The sequence below is a fragment of the Schistocerca americana genome, chromosome 3 (genome assembly GCF_021461395.2).
Source record: "Schistocerca americana isolate TAMUIC-IGC-003095 chromosome 3, iqSchAmer2.1, whole genome shotgun sequence".
Taxonomy (NCBI): domain Eukaryota; kingdom Metazoa; phylum Arthropoda; class Insecta; order Orthoptera; family Acrididae; genus Schistocerca; species Schistocerca americana.
Window position 1 is genome coordinate 214083195 of NC_060121.1, and position 12801 is coordinate 214095995.

General features: G+C 43.2%; 1 protein-coding gene and 1 non-coding gene across 2 annotated transcripts in view; both read right to left on the reverse strand.

Annotated features, from left to right (window-relative positions):
* Window positions 1-12801, reverse strand: part of LOC124606710 (sphingosine kinase 1) — a 466249-nt gene that overhangs the window by 123139 nt on the left and 330309 nt on the right. The window lies entirely within an intron of this gene.
* On the reverse strand, window positions 1072-1145 carry Trnan-guu. The gene has a single exon. It is a non-coding gene; the product is annotated as a tRNA-Asn (tRNA).

A 12801-nucleotide genomic window follows, 5' to 3' on the forward strand; every position in this document is an offset into this window, starting at 1 on the left:
ATGAATCGAATCTGAATTTCACAATTGGCGGCCTCCCCTTGTAAGATGTAATTCGGCCACCGTGAACATAGAAATAAATACATTACAATAGTAGTGAAACCTGCTTTCAACGATCTGAGTACTACTCTGTATGGAATGCAAAGTTTTAAAACTTTTACAACAGTCAGGTCTTTCAAAATTTCACACAGTGTTTAATCATTCGTGGAGGTGGTGATAATGGCACTTCTCGAGGGGACGTCTTTTTGGCTTTGAAATTTGACGCCCATTTCCTCCTCTCCACCGCAGGTAATCGCGCTTTTTGATCCGACCGTCGTACTGGGGTCGAAAGGCGAAGTCATTTTCCTTAGGGTCTACTGCAATCGCTCAACAATGTTAAACATTGTAATTTCAGCAAGCCAGCACGGGTTTTGTTCGTCGATAGACATAAGATAAAAACTATTTGTGTGACAGGGTGTGACAGACGGTGCTGCAGGACGAAAGCACTCCGTCTTCAGGCCAGGAAGTGCTCTTTTGGGAATCGGGGACGGGCGCCGGCCCGATATAATACAGGACGTCCTAATGAAACCTTCGTGATTTCCAAATACATTTTTTTTAATTTAGCGTTTTGGTGCCTCATGTAAAGGAACTCACAAAGTTTTATGTAGATTTTCTCCGAACGATTTCTTTCGTTTTGTTTCAGGTGTTAAATAATTACTAAAGTTAAGGAGAGGGCACGTCGGTCGGCCAACAGCGGTCTACTGCAGACTGGCACTTAAGGGACACCAAATACAAATTGACGTCGAGAGAGAGAGAGGTCCTACAATATGGCACTCGCGGTGTATACGCTGAAATTAAATGTAAATAATACGTCTTCTTTAGTGGGCGTTGCGCTGCTGCAGTGTCACACATGACACATAAATAGGAAAACAGTAGAAAGTCTGTGTACGGCCATGTTTTTACCCACACTTTCACTTGGCTGAATGTGTATAAGCCTCTGTGGCATCATTTAGACACAGACAAATCATCACAGTAGCTGTGTATCTCTAATAAAGTCGACGTGTGTCCTCTCCTCTGTGGCGATTAAAACGATTTCGCCCCCGGGTGGGCTCGAACCACCAACCTTTCGGTTAACAGCCGAACGCGCTAGCCGATTGCGCCACGCAGGCCTTGACTTTTGCTATCTTTATCAATGCAACTCGTATACCTTTTACAGACATCTCGCAAAATGTTAGAATCTGCTTATTCCTCTTCACATGGATAAAGTGTATGCACACTGTAGCGAGGTTCATAAACGAATGTCATCGCAAAGCATGACATTATACTACAAAATGCATACAAAACACTGTTCCATGTGGCCACCGCGCTCTCCAGACATAACCCCTCTGGATTTCTTCCTGTGTGGTTACGTGAAAGACGTTGTGTATACCACGCCTCTACATGACCTAGACGATCTCCGCAGAAGAACTGTGGATGCAATAGCTTCCATCACCCCACAGATACTTGTGCGCCTATCGGTTGGGATAGAGTATCGCCTAGACATTTTACGAACCACGAAAGGAGCCCGTATACTCTTAGATGTGTGTTAATTTTTTGGGAAAAACTTTGAGTTACTTTACATGATCTCGCCAACAGGAAGTATATATGGATCATATATTGTTTTTAATTGCATTTGGGAATCAGGGAGATTTCATGTGGACCGACACACTGTACAACAACCATATTCATGCACCGCTGATGAGATAGGAGAAGGCAACTGACGCCCATGTCATCGCAAAGCATGACATTATACTACAAAATGCATACAAAACACTGTTCCACGTGGCCACCGCGCTCTCCAGACATAACCCCTCTGGATTTCTTCCCGTGTGGTTACGTGAAAGACGTTGTGTATACCACGCCTCTACGTGACATAACCCCTCTGGATTTCTTCCTGTGTGGTTACGTGAAAGACGTTGTGTATACCACGCCTCTACGTGACCTAGACGATCTCTGTTGAAGAACTGTGAATCCCCATACACTAGCTACGTTGGGTGGCGAACCGATCCTATTCTGCGGCTCGGCCAGGGCTGTACGAGCGAGGAATAGAGAAAAGCTAGAGGATTGTATTTCCGCTCTGTTCTGCAAAAGTTCGCATCTATCATACCAGCGGCACAGTGCAGGAACCACTGCCGCTCCAAGGAAATGGTATAATTTCTCGTGAACAGCATGATAAGCAACCAAACCGAAATTACGAAGCGATTCCTAAAGTCGCGATATTTTTCATCGCGCTCTGTAATACTAAATCTGCAGTTTCGTAGAAATCCAATCATTCTTAGCAAAGATACACAATTTTAAAATGAATGATAAGTCTACACTCCATATTTCAAGCAATTTTTAACACTACAACACAATATGTCACACTATGATACAATATTTCTTTCGTATATTTCAACGTTGCTCATTTGTAATGAGAGTAAATATTTTCATTGTATCTTGTGTATGACCATTTGCAATATGGTGGTGTTATTTCGCGTAACTATTAGTAACGATTTTTATAAATTTTGTAAAGCAGACGCATACGCAATGTCAGAGTCTTCGCTTTATATACAATCAAACGTAAGACTTAAACGGTAGCAGTACCTACGGCGTATGAGAGAGCAATAGTCGGAAGATGTGAAGGAGATTGGTCACTATGTAGCTGCAACAATAACCATGGGAGTGTATTTCGACGGCGCGTTGGCAGTGTGTGTGTGTGTGTGTGTGTGTGTGTGTGTGTGTGTGTGTGTGTGTGTGTCGAGGCTTTGTGGGTGTGATGAATGCAACTTTGTAAGCCACAGTACAGAGCTAATTAACTAAGAGGCTTCAGGAATATAATTAATGAAGGAGTACGGTGTGGTTGCAGCATGTTTAAAGTTATCTCTGACTGGATGGTGAACTTAGTCAAAGTAATTGTTGTCGCCGTGCTATTACGTTGCGCCAGAAGCTCCACCTTCAACACATCTTAACGTAACAGTCGCGACACTCGGTTTCGTTTTTGTTACCCAGAGATAGCAGCGCCCCAAGCGGCCAACAAGCGACACTTCTAAATACGAGATCGGATGAGTGCGTATATTTACATTTATACTAATTTGTACCATAGTTTTTACAATAGGGAGAATATGTAGTGCCATAAAAATCGACAATAATAAGTAAAAATGACAATATTTTTCATTTTTAGCTTTCGTAAGGACCCTGGGAGGTACGAAACGGTACATTACAGGACAGTTTATTTATGATTGCCTTGTTACGTATAGACGTTTACTGAATAATAACAAAAAATTAATAGCAAACACCGGAAAACCCGACCCTTAGCGGAAAGGCGTCGTACATCTAAACAACAAAGAATAGTTTTACTCGCTACAGTAACAGCCAAATCAGTGAATGTGGAACGTCTGAAAGCTATATGGAATGTAATACCTACATTATTTAACGTACTAAATAAGCCACCACAACTGTAGCTTCAGGAAAAGCTACACAGACGTGATAACAAATCGTCAAAAGCACAATAAAACTGTTTTCCAACACTGGAGAGAGCAATTCCGTAATTGTTGCTAAATCTGAGCCATAAACGGAGCCGGTCGCGGTGGCCCAGCGGTTCTAGACGCTTCAGTCAGGAACCGCGCGACTGCTACGATCGCAGGTTCGAATCCTGCCTCGCGCATGGATGTGTGTGATGTCCTTAGGTTAGTTAGGTTTAAGTAGTTCTAAGCTCTACGGTACTGATGACCTCAGATGTTAAGTCCCATAGTGCTCAGAGCCATTTGTACCATTTTGAACCATAAACGGCAAGAATCTTCAAAACAATCGCTTTTGAAGCAAAAGTAATTTCATTTTCAAAAATATTCGTGTATTAAAAGGCGAGTGAAGGTAAGAATGGGAGAATCATTAGACTCCATAAAAAGGAAATTGATTGTGCTAACAACAACATAAATATATGCTTCTCATGCATGAAATAAGTGGTTATATTCCCTAGCTTTCAGCGGAATAAGCTACAATATACACATTTCGAATGTATTTCTTCATGAACAAGTTGTAAATGCTCAAAGATTAGATTAGATTAGATTAATACTAGTTCCATGGATCATGAATACGATATTTCGTAATGATGTGGAACGAGTCAAATTTTCCAACACATGACATAATTAAGTTAATTTAACAACATAATTAAGTTAATATAACAACTTTATTTTTTTGGTTTTTTGTTTTAATTTTTTTAATTTTTTTTGTGTGAATACCTACTTGACCAGAAGAAGGGACCGGTTGGTAGGACATGTTCTGAGGCATCTAGGGATCACCAATTTAGTATTGGAGGGCAGCGTGGAGGGTAAAAATCGTAGAGGGAGACGAAGAGATGAATACACTAAGCAGATTCAGAAGGATGTAGGTTGCAGTAGGTACTGGGAGATGAAAAATCTTGCACAGGATAGAGTAGCATGGAGAGCTGCATCAAACCAGTCTCAGGACTGAAGACCACAACAACAACAACAACAACAACACCTAAGGGACCAAACTGCTTAGGTCATCGGTCCCTAGATTTACACGCTACTTAAAGTAACTTCAACTAACTTATGCTAAGAACAACACACACACCCATTCCCAAGGAAGGACTCGAACAAGTTTTAGTACACGTCTTTGTATCAGTGCAAGTAGGGTGTTTTTAAATGTATTTCACAACTCACGTCTCTTGGTAATTTACTAGCGCATGGAACGCAAAAACATGACAACTATTTCGTTAATTACGTAGAAAATAATTATAAACAAACATTATCCTTGCGACACATGTGACTGCTTTCTCATCGCTTCTCAGACAACTAGTATCATAAAAGACTTGGCAGTGGAACAAATTTTCTGTGAACAATATATTCCGTGTGTAAAAATTAATCGTAATCCTATGCTAATTATTTACGCAACTCATTATTACCATAAGCATGGTCCATATCCTATTATCCTAGCATCACATTGCGAAAAGGAGAGAGACTTTAATAAAAATGATAATGGTGGCAAAAAGTAAAGCTAAATTTTCAGTTACAAACTCATTCTCGCTGTGGTTGAAGTAATCGCGTAAGTCTTGTACTGCAACAGTATTAAGCACATGTTTAAAAATAAGGTTAATTAAATGCTGAAATCACTGGTAAGTCAAACTACAGTAATTTTTATACTATGACCCAGGTGTACCAGTGTCGTCAAACTTTTTTGGTCAAGAGCCATTACTGACATCGTGGGGCGCCACCTCGGACCGTATGTGTACCGATCTTATTATTAATTTGGTAACTCATATGAATTAGTACGTTATGAGTTCCCCATACACTAGCTACGGTAAGGGCGCGATAAGCTGATCACAGGCCCCCCAAGTACTGATCCTTAGAAATCCGTATCGTTCGAAGACTTCTGGTCGAAAGGTCTTTGTTTCAGGTTGCTGCCAACCGCACCGATCCCACAGCAGTGACACTGTAATTGCCTGACGAAGTGTTGTGTTATCTGTGTGAGCAGCGGATTAATTGATTAGTAACAGTAATTCTACTTATATGTATGCATCATGCCATAAGGGACACGATCATAAATGTTAAACAAATATTTTGAATGTCAGTTTTCTTGTATGCATTGCGTTGTATTACAGTGGCCTTAAGTTAATTTTATATTCCTTGCATAAATAAATACCACATTTGAAGATGACCGTCTCCATAAAGCATATCCGCGAGTCCCTGTTAGTTTCGTTTAAAACTTACACCATAGCAGCTGATCAGTACGAAACACACACGTCCACGAGCTATCAGCACTGGAAGACAAGCAATAAAACATTCCCCCTCTCCGACGTACTCAAATCTTGCATGTCCGCACTAAAGTGTGTAAACTTTTAGATGGCAGACCTCTCCCTAGTCCTGAGTCGGTAGAAGTCGGTAAACGTCGGGAGGCTTCGGTACGCACGCAGTTTCGACTGCTGCCAACATTACGTAGCTGACTGTGTTGTACAAGGTAGCCATTGTCGTCTGCTTCGTTATTGTTTTGCGCTGTACTGTTCTGCGTGTTTTTATTGTGCAGTTGTGCTAAACATTATCAAAATGAGTAGTTGCTGGCCCATCTCGGGAGTCGCCAACAACTTCCAAGCAAGCCTTTCGTCTGCTTTCGTGTAAGTATGACGTGCAATTTGTAGTGCCAGCACTGCAACTGGTAGGCGTGCCTTGTCTCTCTCCCCCCCCCCCCCCCCCGCCTCAGGCTCCTCGCCAGCCAATGCTTGCTTCCTCCTCTTCCCGCACTCCCCTCACAACTCTGCCGTCTTACAGTTAACACACTGTACTAACCTCCCTGCCCATGAAGTAAGCTCATTATCATTAGTTCACGGCCGAATTTGCCAACGTCAATTAAAATTAAGCACATCTTAGAATATTATGTCTCTGTAAGAATTTTTGTTTGTTGATGAATATGAGGTCCCACACTCCGAGGAGCGTAGGGGACGATGAGGGAAACCCGCACCGCTGTACTAGGCAAAGTCTTAGCGGAGGGGGTTTGTCATTGGCTTCCTTCGACCGTAATGGGGGTGGATGATGATGATGACGAAGACGACACAACAACACCCAGTCATCTTGAGGCAGGGAAAATTCCTGACCCCGCCGGGAATCGAAACCGGGACCCATGCGCGGAAAGCGAGAACGCTACCGCAAGACCTCGAGCTACGGACATTAGATTGTTACTGGGCAGGAAAATACATTCTTCAGCTCTTAAGTTTCGTTGCCTATTTTGGATTCGACTGTTAGTTGCCAGATGCATATTATGATAAAATACGGTTGAGAACCGCGGGCCGCACGAATATTTAATTAGGGTCACAGTTTTACGATCACTGAGCTATACTATTCAGTTTTGAGTGTTTACAAGTTCCGTGCAACTATCTCTTGGGTATCGTATTTCGGCGCTGCTTTAATAGATTTCTGCTAATTGCGATGCCGTTTGCAATCAATTATTATGTTTTTGGTAAAAAAATGTTACTGCTTGCCAAGAGTGGTTCGTTAAACTCAGTGGCAGTGAACATTACTCGGTGGTCACGCTACGTAATATTTCCGGATCGCATGAGACAGTGACTGAGTTTTGATTTTAAATAATTCTAAAATGTTGAATATAATAGTTGCTCACTAACTTAATTTTGTAATAGTTTGCATTTTAAATTGCGCTCCCGTTTAAGTAACGACCGTTGTCGCCCATGTACGTATCATTAATTGTTCCTTAAGTTAAGATTCAAGCTACCACAATCAGTAAGAGATGCGACTGTATTATTTCACTCTATAACTACAGTTCCACTAAACTGCAGTTTCAAAAGCAGTAACAAATTCGCTTATCTGATCAAAATTGATGTTTCAATTACGTATGTTTGCGTCCGATCATTGTTACCGCAACATATCCTCGTGCCATAGGCACGATAAGCTCTACACTTTCCCGCATCGTTTCAGTTCATTTTCTCTGGAATGGGTGTCTTTTTCCCGTAATCAGGTTCATTTAATCACGGTCGACTGCACGACTACCGAATGGTGTAGGGCAGTAACAAACTGTATCTATCGGCTGTTACCGCGATGCCTTACTGTGATCTGTTGTCGTCTACCATGTGCTCCGTATGTCCTAAAACAATTTTCTTTATTATCAGTACTACCACCTAAGTAAGTACCTACTGGATGTATGGCATACACACAAACGCTAATAAATAAATAATTGCGTCACCAGGCACATGCCGCCGAGTAGTTTTCGCGAACGCCACGAGTTATCGATGTAAACATTGCGGAGACAGTAGTAGAGTGTGAGTGTGAGTGTGTGTGTGTGTGTGTGTGTTTACGACAAGCCGTAAATGTCTGGAGGCGCTGTACCCGTCTTTCTACCATCAGCTCTGGTTCCCGGCCAGATGCAGTGTACATATTTCACAGCATAACACAGTTTAACGCCGATACAGATACCATCCGACGGGCGCACCCATCTGCAAACAGATAAGCGCCATATAACGTACTATCAGTGGCATGGGAGTGGTAAAAGTATTACAACAAAAACCTCGACGCTTGGTATACGGACTTGCGGTTGATCCTCAACATAAATAAATGTCTAGTTTTGGGCATGAACAATCGGAAAGACATGTTAGCGTATGATTGTACTATTGCAGAACACGCTGCAAGCACGTAACATCTATTAAACGTGTGGGAGTATGTGTGCGGAGCGATATAAAGTCGAATGAGAGGAGATAACTAATGGTAGGAAAGGCAAATGCCAAACTGACATTCGTTGGAAGACTCCTCTGAAAGTTTAGTCTACGCGTGAAGGAGGTAGCTTACAAAACCTTCAATTTACCGATATTTTAATACTGTTCATCAGTCTGGTGCCCGCACCAGAAGGGATTGAAGAAGGAAATCGATAAGACCCAAAAAATGGTACCCCGTTTCGCCGCAGGCTCATTCATTAAGCACGACACCTTTACAGAGACGCTCAGACGATTTCTTGGAAGAAGCTGCAAGACAAGCGCTATCCATCAGCGCGTGGTTTACTCTTAAAGTACCGAGAAGGTGCATTCCTAGAAGAATCAACCAATATATTGCTTCCTCCTTCATATATCTCGCGCAAAGATCATGAAGGTAAAGTCGAGAGATTTTCGAGCTCAGAAGGAGGCTTACCAATTAATCTTTCTTCCCGCGGACCATTCGCAGCTCGAACAGAGGTGCACAAAATACCCTCGGCCACACACCATAAGATGCCATCCTGTGTATACCCCATCGGTCCAAAATGTTTCCGCATTCGGAAGGACGACGGTTCAATCCCGTCTCCGGCCATCCTGATTTAGGTTTTCCGTGATTTCCCTAAATCGCTTCAGGCAAATGCCGGGATGGTTCCTTTGAAAGGGCACGGCCGATTTCCTTCCCCATCCTTCCCTCATCCGAGCTTGCGCTCCGTCTCTAAGGACCTCGTTGTCGACGGGACGTTAAACACTAATCTCCTCCTCCTCCTCCTCCAAAATGTTTCGAGACCGGATTAATAAAAAACAGAGAATCGTTAAGAAGGTGGTTTTTAATGTTTCATGCGTCCTATATAGTCCCTCACACTTGTGTGCAATGAACAGAAAGTTCAACCAACCATGTGAAACAGTCAGAAAATTTGTTTTCTGGGATGATGTTGAAATCGCGCGTCACACTGGCTTAAATGTCGATTATGTCTTAAGTGTTTAGTCTTTGTATCAATTTCTGCACTTTGCGTTATCGGTACAAACCCTCTACAGAACGACGAAATCTTTTCATCCGTGATTTGCATTTCAATCAACTGGTGGCAGGTGCCACGCGTCGTCGTTCTTGTTCGAGAGTTCAGGTGTGCGGGACAAACTGTGCACCCACTTTCCTCTCCTTGAAAATAATCTGGAAACCTCTTGAACACTTTATTTACGTGTTGTTCCATAGCAATGTGTGACAACAACGTTAAAACACTGCGGTCGCATGTCCACCACTTACCACTGTCTGCTCACTACTGACTGGCCGGCTGCACGTCTTACACTTGTTAGCTCAAGTTGCCCCCGCAGTCAATGCGCAGACGTCGTTTATACGTCAGCAATGAAATCAGTCTCGGAACGTTTTGGAGTGACGGTGTAGATGGAGAATCGCATTTTTAAAAATAATGCGGTTTTTAACGCTGATGGAAATGCAGAAATAGCTTCACTGTACGCAGACAGTCGAGACAATCCGTTGCATGTGCCTTAAGCGATTGAGGAATTCCATGAAAAATAGTAGTGGTTTGGCAGCGGCAGAATGTAGACACTCAGATCCTCCTGAAATGCGAGTGCACGTTCTTTGCTTCGTGGCTGAATTCATTGTGAGAGGCGGGGACCAAATCTCGTACCGCCAATATTATTTACGTTTCCCTTTGTTTCCTGAGGCGAATGTCGAGATGAGTGCTTCAGAAAGAACGCTAGTTCCCTTCCCTACAAATGTACATTTCCGCCTAGTGTTCTGCATCTCTTGGTCTGTCGGCAACTAAGTTCTTAAACACCTGTTCCGTAATAAATAATTACATTCATTAAGCGAAAAATCATTGCCCCGTCCCGTTGTAATGGCTACCACAAGCATTCGCAGGGTTGCTTCACCTGCAGACCGACGACGTTAACGAGTACGATGGATCTAGGGCGCTCAGTAGCATGGTTATTAGTGCCCTTACTGGATATGAAAATATCGAGGTTTGTCTGTCCTCATAAGCAAATTTCTGCGACAATTGTCCAGGAATACATATGACGGGCGTTCAATAAGTAATGCAACAATTTTTTTGTTGAAGCAGGTTGGTTTTATTCAGGACTCCAATTCACCATGTTATTCCCCACTCCTTTGGCTACAAAACCCTATTTTTCAACATAATGTCTGTTCAATGCGACGATCTTACGCTACCTTACTGGAAGGGCCCGTATCCCCGCAAGGTACCCCTCTACTGGTCCCCTTGCTGCATCAATAACCTCCCCATCTTCCACGTACTGCTTCCTGCAGAGTACATTAGCCACAGGGGCCAAACAGATGGCAGTCGGAAGATGCGAGATGCGGGCTGTCGGGTAGAAGAGGAAGAGCTGTCCAATTAAGTTTTGGGAGCTCCTCTCGGGTGCGCAGACTTGTGTGAGGCCTTGCTTTACCATGGAGACGTTTGTTTGCATTTTTGTGGCGACGAACACGCTGAAGTCGCTTCTTCAGTTTCCTGAGGGAAGTATTGTACAATACACTTCAGAGTTGATCGTTGCACCATGAGGGAGGACATCAAATAGAATAACACCTTCAGAGTCCCAGAAAAATGTCGCCATAACTTTACCGGCTGAGGGTGCGGCTTTGAACTTTTTCTTCGGAGGAGAGGTGGTGTGGCGCCACTCCATGCAATGCCGTTTTGTCCGGTTCGAAGCGATGAACCCTTGCTTCATTGCCTGTGACAATGCTCCACAAAAAATTGTTACGATCAGCCTCGTAATGCGCAAGCAATTCAGCACAGAGGGCCCTTTGTTGCTGTTTACAGTCATCTGTTAAGCGGCGAGGAACCCCAGTGGGCACATCACCTTCCGTATCCCGACTTGTGGACGAGTGTGTCAGCACTATCAGCGAGCAGGAGGGGGCAGGATTTGCGTTCGGGACTGAAAGACGTAAAGAGGTAGGACGCTGAGTGACACTGAAATGTTTCGTGTGATATTACCGGAAGATACAAAAACTAAATGTTAAAGCATATTGCGTACGATGATATTGTTATTCACGGCGTTCAGGAAATATTCCAGTTTTCAAAATTTCCTTTTACTGGCTCTTTGCGTCTGCAGGCGATTCACGTCAAAGTTTGAATAAATTTTGGAGAGGCATTCGTGGCATGCTACGTCATTGTCCGTTCCTTTATTTCGGCTGAGGCATAATTTGGATTTTAATTTGTATCACTGTTCGTCCGTGCACCATTCAATATATGAGCAACGCAATCGCGGCCTGTTGAGAAGAAGAATCGAATGGGGACATTCACCAGCACAGCGGTCGGACTAGCAAACAATGCATAGCAGACGCTGAACTAACAAGAGAACCTTCCCATCACACCCCCCCTCAGATTTAGTTATAAGCTGGCACAGTGGATAGGCCTTGAAAAATTGGACACAGATCAATCGAGAAAACAGGAAGAAGTTGTGTGGAACTACGAAAAAAATAAGCAAAATATACAAACTGAGTAGTCCATATTCAAGATAGGCAAAATTAAGGGTATGGTGAGCTCAGGAGCGACGTGGTCCCGTGGTTGGCGTGAGCAGCTGCGGAGTGAGAGGTCCTTGGTTCAAGTCTTCCCTCGAGTGAAATAATTTCATTCTTTATTTTCGCAAAGTTATGATCTGTCCGTTCGTTCATTGACGTCTCTGTTCACTGTAATAAGTTTAGTGTCTGTGTTTCGCGACCGCACCGCAAAACCGTGCGATGAGTAGACGAAAGGACGTGGCTCTCCATTGGGAACCGAAAACATTTGGTCGCAAGGTCATAGGTCAACCGATTCCTCCACAGGAAAACATGTCTGATATATTCTATACGAGACTGGTGACGGCATGTGCGTCACATGACAGGAACAGAGAACCTTCCCATCACACCCCCCTCAGATTTAGTTATAAGATGGCACAGTGGATAGGCCTTGAAAAACTGAACACAGATCAATCGAGAAAACAGGAAGAAGTTGTGTGAAACTATGAAAAAAATAAGCAAAATATACAAACTGAGTAGTCCATATGCAAGAAAGGCAACATTAAGGATATGGTGAGTTCAGGAGCGCCGAGGTCCCGTGGTTAGCGTGAGCAGCTGCGGAGTGAGAGGTCCTTAGTTCAAGTCTTCCCTCGAGTGAAATAATTTCATTCTTTAATTTCGCAAAGTTATGATCTGTCCGTTCGTTCATTGACGTCTCTGTTCACTGTAATAAGTTTAGTGTATGTTTTGCGAGCGCACCGCAAAACCGTGCGATTAGTAGACGAAAGGACGTGCCTCTCCAATGGGAACCGAAAACAATTGATCGCAAGGTCATAGGTCAACCGATTTCTCCACAGGAAAACACGTCTGATATATTCTATACGTGACTGGTGACGGCATGTGAGTCACATGACAGGAAAATGTTGTCGACCCACCTAACTTGTACACTTGGCAAATGGGTAAAAAGATTCTTCTACCTTGCCCGATTTAAGTTTTCTTGTGGATGTGATAATCACTCCCAAAAAAGTGATGAAAACATAAGAGTTTGTCACATAAACTGCAACAAATGAATGCAACAGTTTCACAGTCGCACAGTTTTCCTTGTGCTCTGTCAAAACATATGTTTTTAACG